This window comes from Amphiura filiformis, chromosome 19 (assembly GCF_039555335.1).
Source record: "Amphiura filiformis chromosome 19, Afil_fr2py, whole genome shotgun sequence".
Lineage (NCBI taxonomy): Eukaryota > Metazoa > Echinodermata > Ophiuroidea > Amphilepidida > Amphiuridae > Amphiura > Amphiura filiformis.
The window spans coordinates 11,874,685-11,881,614 of record NC_092646.1 but is presented as its reverse complement, the minus strand read 5'-3'; the positions used below and the strand labels follow the sequence as shown (position 1 = coordinate 11,881,614).

Here is a 6,930-nt window from a genome sequence, read left to right as displayed (position 1 = left end):
TCTGGTACTGTTTAATCACAATTGAACACAGTATGTTACTTTTACAAAGTGACAAAATAATATTATTAATGACGGTCACGAAAGTTTAATGTTTTAAGCCGAAATACTGAGATGAAAAGAAAGAAAAGCACACTTACTATTTCGCTCGATTAACCGCGGAGATATGTCATCGCAATTGCAATAATTAGACAAAAATAACTGTTTTCGTACAAAGACAACAAATTTGACTGGTTCCATTATACAAATATGCTAAAACATTAAGGTTAAAAGAAAAATATTTAAAGATATCGTATATTATGGCTTTCAATTTGAGTGGTGAAAGTGAGTAGAGTATATTTTAAGAGTGTTCCAACAGTAAGTGGACTCATAACTTTTAACTTCAGTAAAAAAAATCAAATTTTCCGCAGCTATATCAATTTTTATAAGAATTCATCACGAAACATACACATGTTAATCACGGTGATTATTTACTTTTAGATATTAATGGCAATATTAACCAAACTATGTTTGACCTGGATAAAATATAGCATTGATGATTTTTCCTTCACAAACGGAAACCAACCTTTATCTACGATGCTCGTGTATATTATTTGAGTCTCGCCTCGATCTCAGCCGTTGAGACTCATGGTACATGTGGTAGCAGAACTATGACTAGTGAAGAAGCTTCACCTTTCAATCGTGATCAACCCGATATATAGTTCAATGTGGAGCAGTTGGATGAACTCTATACCAGAAATATTGAGCTCGATGGTTCGATCCCCACGGCTTCTAATTGTCATGTCACCTGCTCTCTCAATGTGTCATAATGTCAGTTCGCTGTGTTCTTTTCATCCTAGAAAGAAATTTTGCGTATCTCGTCTCGTCATGCAAAACATTTATTTTTAAAATCCATTAATATTCGACTAAAAATGATGCGTCCACTTACTTTTGAGATATCCTGCTCTCGAATACACATGTAAAACTTTTGTTAGAAGTCGATTAAAGGCTCTCTGAGTTATTTGCACATTCGCACGATCGTAAAAAGTATAAAATTCAGATTTTGGTGCCTTTGTCATTGTATAGATGTGCTAACATAGCATGCCAGTGATTCAGCCGAAAGCCACGTATTTAAGACAAAATAAGGCATTTACATGAATCTGTAATTTATATACTGACAGTATATAAATTAGCTATTTGAATGGGGCTTCGTCAATACTGTTGTTTTCTTTAATTTCTGCCAAATTGTTCATTTCAAAAATACCAAATGACAATTTGAATGACTTATCCTTCACTTTTAAGTAATTTATAAACAATTAAATTTTTTTTACACTTGCGAATCTATGAATGGGACTTTAAAGGGTTCTGCAAAGGCGAGAAAGAGCCCATTTATACATAGAAAAAAGGTCGTGTAATTGCCAGAAAAAAGAACCATGTTGGGGTTCTTTTAATTCTCTAGAACTACTGTCCTGTATGTAAAACCAACAGAACGTTTTTCTAAGAGTGTTTAGGCATACCATAAACAGAGGATGCTTATATCACGAAATACACTAAATGTACGTTAAATGATCACCAACAATTTGCACTAACTGTAATATCAATGCACACAATCTTGTAAAGTAAAAATAGTGTGTATTTAAAATTCTTACTTGTATGTGAAAATATTCCAAGTCATAATATACGATTTCTGTCAGTTGTTTATTTTGCCAATAGCATCATTTTCAGGTACTATTTAATCACAATTGAACACAGTATGTTACTTTTACAAAGTGATAAAATAATATTAATAATGACGGTCACGAAAGTTTAATGTTTTAAGCCGAAATACTGAGATGAAAAGAAAGAAAAGCACACTTACTATTTCGCTCGATTAACCGCGGAGATTTGTCATCGTAATTGCAATAATTAGACAAAACTACTATTTACGTACAGAGACAACATATTTGACTGGTTCCAATATGTTAAAACATTAGGGTTAAAAGAAAAATATTTAAAGATATCGTATATTATGACCTTCAATTTGAGTGGTGAAAGTGAGTAGAGTATATTTTAAGAGTGTTCCAACAGTAAGTGGACCCATAAGTTTTAACTTCAGTAAAAAAAAAAAAATCCCGCAGCTATATATATTAATTTTATAAGAATTCATCACGAAATATACATATGAATATATGAATACAAAAGCCACCTAAGTCCATACTTTGGCCAAATTGAGTTAAGCATGGGAAATTGTTGCTATACATAGGCCTGTCATATGCATGAAAGAACAACTCAAATTCATTCTCTGTGTCTATTGGGCATGTGAAAAATAGCATGTATGAAAGAATCACCCAATTCCATGATTTGAGTCTTGTAACACATTGATTGAAATCCAGTATGTATAAAAGTCCACTTGTAACACATTCATTGCTAGAGAATGACTTTTGAACAAAAATGGGTTTAATAAAGGAAAGTGTGTGGTTTATATTACATGGCAGAATGCTTATCAACATTATACATACCTGTGTGCTTTATTTTGTATTATCTTACTAGTGGTAATCTCATTCTAACATTGTTGTCTTTGTATATGATTCAAAAACCAAAATTTAAAATGAACCCCACAAAGTCCCTGAAATGCTAATCGTCATACCTAACACAGGTTAATCCACTCATTTGCACGTAAAACTTACCATATTGACCAGGTAAATCTAACTGAAGGAATTAAAATGATACACGGGTTTTTCTCTAAAAATAACTTCGCATGGACTTAGGTGGCTTTTGTATTCATGTATTCATATATTAAACACGGTGATTATTTACTTTTAAATATTAATGGCAATATTAACCAAAACTAGGTTTGTACTTGATACAAATATAGCATTGATGATTTTTCCTTCACGAACGGAAAACCAACCTGCTTGTGTATATTATTTGAGTCTCGCTTCGTTTTAGGGTGAAGTATTTAGGGCCTGATCTTAGTCGTTTAGACTCATGGTACCAGAACTATGACTAGTGAAGAAGATTCACTTTCAGTCATGATCAACCCATTATATAGTTCCGTGTGGAGGAGTTGGATGAACTCTATACCGGAAATATTGAGCTCGATGGTTCGATCCCCACCGCTTCTGATTGTCACCTGCTCTCTCAAATTGTTATAATGTCAGTTCGCTGTGCTGCTTAAGTTGTGTTCTTTTCATCCTAGAAAGAAATTTTGCGTATCTCGTCTCGTCGTACACAGCATTTATTTTTAAAATCCATTAATATTCGACTAAAAATGATGCGTCCACTTACTTTTGAGATATCCTGCTCGGGATACACATGTAAAACTGTTGTTAGAAGTCGTTACTTTAGGGTTCATTACAATATTTTCGTAAGGATTCTAATTGTGTTACAATTTTGATTTGCATACTCTGTTCTCTTTCCTCAAGTTGAAAGCAATTTTTCGTAATCATCAACAAAATTAAACGACAATTACTGAAACTACTGTAAGTAAATTGTGAACATTCGTTATATTTTAGAGAATACACTGTTATCTTTCCTTTCCAAGCGGTATCCAGTCATGAAGTTACGTACCTCATTTATCAAGAATAAAATGGACCTTTTCATTTTGTATGCAAATGGAAAGGATCAATAAAAGGACCAGAACATTCTAAATATGTCATCTAGAGGTTGTTTTCGTTGCATATATTGAAAGCATATTTGGCATGGATATATTCTCCACAGTAAAATGTAAATTTTGTACATTTATTTTAGCCCTCACTGATTCAAATAATTTTGAAGCCGAAAATCAGCATAAAAGAAATTCTCTTGAGTGGCCTTTATGACACGTTTATTTAGTTTTGTTGTTCGAATTTGAATTACATATTTGCAGTGAACACTAGTATGAAGTATTACTTTATTCAACGTTGGCTGAAATTAGTCAATAAAACGGAGGCCACAAGTTGATTTTAATTAAATAAGTTCAACAAATTATTTATGAGTGATAGAATAGAGTATGCAGCTTGATTTGAACACACGAAGAAACTTTGCCAAAAACATTGAACCACAACCTCCCTGCAAACACAAAACATTTTCGAGGTTGCCTGAAAACGTTTAAATGTCGGGTTATATAAAGTGTATATATAGGGTATAGCGTTTTCATAACATTCAAAAACGTTCTGTGATAACTTACTACAAATATTCTAACATAATGTTATTTTAGTGTTGACAAAGTATTTGGCAAAATTGTTTGCAAACACTATTTTACAACATTTGGAAAACATTAAAAAAATATTTTTATAATGTGTTATCATACATAACCCGACATTTAATGTTATGAACAAATTTTGACCAAAACCAAAAATCCAAAATATAACCTGTAAAAACGTTTTAAAACGTTTTGTGTTTGCTGGCTAGCGATAATGCGGTAGTAAATGCGATTTATTATTCCAAAAAATAGCACATAAGATAATTTCTAAAGAATCTCATTCATTGTTATTATTAAAAGTCTAGTATTACAGCCAAAAAGACCGACATCTCATAATTAGATAAATAAATAATACATAATTAAAGATTTTTATCACATTAAGCTGATGTTTAAGGTATTGATGATGGTCAAATATATTACCTGAAGTTGTTTCTCAACAAAGGTTGGAACTAGTAGACAAGAATTAATAATCAAGTACAGATTATACAAAATCGTCTGTTAAATGTAAATTTTGTACATTTGTACAATATTATAGTAGACTGGATGATATGTGTTTCTGTAAAGAAGTTGAGGCATTTTTAGTAGAAGTTGGGAACCACTTTTGACCCAATGAGGTCATTGTAATTTTTAAATGACATAATTATGACCATTTAAAAATGGCCATATAATTATGACCAAACTATAGCATGTAAATTGGCAAATTTGAAATCAGTACATTGACAGTAACATCAGTGGTTTCCAATTTCTAGCTTAATGCTGGTTAACCAAATTAACAGCCCCACTCCAATGTTCTCCTTCAAAGCAGTGGCGTATCCAGGGGGTCGGGTGGGGGATGCCACCATAGAATTTTTCAGGGATAAAATGGACGGCAAAGAGTAAAGTATCATTAAAATGACTAAAATGGGACAAAAATGACAGATGGGGAAGAAAATTTGGCTTTGCTCCTCGAAAGCAAGATTCTGGCTACGTCCCTGCATTAGTAGTATGCTCAGAAGTTTTTGAAGCCCAGTTAATATTTTAGAAAAATGCCATTAGGTTAAAAGTTAAGAGGTTATCAACATCTTGTCCTCCCACAACTGTAAAATCACTGGCGTCACTGGCGTGAGACCGTTAATAATTAATCAGTAGCTATTTTTGTGAGCCAAGTAAAAATACAGACGCGCAGAGTCACCATTCCTCTAATTTCAGCTCTCCCTTTTAAACGTCTAATGAGAGGTCTGTCCTGTCTGAAGATGTCAACCTGTGCAATTCCACTTGCTGATTCAAATCAATCACACGATTGCTAAACAATTCTGCAAGACGTTCCGTCACAAGCCAGTGCTTTTACTGTTGTGGGAGGACAAGATGTTGAATCATCTTTCAACTGTTTACTTAACTAAATAGATAAATAAATGAACACATGAATAAATAAATAAATAAATAAGCAAATAAACAAATTAATATTGTCAATGTCTCGGTTCAAGTCTTTCGTATTCGATAACATTAACAGTTTATTTTTACGGATTGTGTAACTGCAGACTGTAAGTTATAGACTTGATGGACTTGCTGAACAGGGACCCATTAAGTGCCTGAAAACATGACACGTCAAATTACTTTTGACGGGGGCGTTACATTTTCCCAAGGGGGGGCGTTTATTAGAGGTCATTTTAGCACGACAATTCCTGTTAAAATCATTAGGGTCACTCCATATGAAATCAAGGAGTCGCCCACCTGACCCCCTCAGATTTGCTTTATATTTTAGTCATATGTTGTACCTGTAAAAATATTAAAACCTGCAAATTTGAGGTCTGTAGCTCTTACGGATTTTCTGTGGCAGCCATTTAAAGTTGGTGTAGGGGGACTAAATTTGGACCCAAAAGTTGCTCTTTAAATAAATTTCATCTTTGGGAGTCTGTGCCTTCTTTATAAAAGAAAGAGAGGTCTGAAACTTTGTATACACACTAACTGCATGCCCAATTTGTCAAAAATAAAAATAAAATTTCTGTAATTGCAGGTTGTGTCACAGGGGTCATTAAATATGCAAGAAAAAATGTAATGTTTTGTAAACTGGCAAGTTTAGCCCCCTAAATTCACATTTTTGTCAGATTAATTATTTTTGTTATCACTGATGCTATATATAGGATAAATACAATGCATATCCACAAAATTGAGGTCACAACTCATTTACATTTCGAACAGCGCCCTCACGAAGATGAAATTTATTGCAAATTCAACATTTTCAGGGGCCCAAAGTCGATGTGGTCCACCTTCAAAATTTATAAAACATCACTTTTATATAACTACTAGTCTTAAATTACAACTTTGCTAAGTCCCAGTAATTGTATAGGTTGACTTCATATAAAACGACAAGCCCAAAGTTGACCATTTTCTTATGATTGCATGTACTGCAAATGTGCCGAATTTGGAAGGCTTAAAAGTCAAATTGGCCCCAATATTGAAAATAAAATGGAAATAAAAGTAACTAGGGCCAATAACTAAACATCTATTCATTTATTTTCAATATTGTGGCCATTTTGACGTTTAAACCTTCCGAATTCGGCACATTTGCAGAACATGCAATCATAAGAAAATGGTCAACTTTGTGCTTGTCGTTTTATATGAAGTCAACCTATAAAATTACTGGGATTGAGCAAAGGTGTAATTTAAGACTAGTAGTCATATAAAAGTAATGTTTTATAAATTTTGATGGTTGACCACATCGACTTTGGGCCCCCTGAAAATGGTGAATTTGCATTAATTTTCATCTTCGCGAGGGCGCTGTTCGAAATGTAAATGAGTTGTGACCTCAAGTT

The 6,930-nt window shown here is 33.2% G+C and overlaps 1 protein-coding gene across 1 annotated transcript in view; it reads left to right on the top strand.

The window, feature by feature from the left end:
- Positions 1 to 6,930, top strand: part of LOC140140921 (uncharacterized) — a 113,423-nt gene that overhangs the window by 74,539 nt on the left and 31,954 nt on the right. The gene's annotated exons all lie outside the window — the stretch shown is intronic.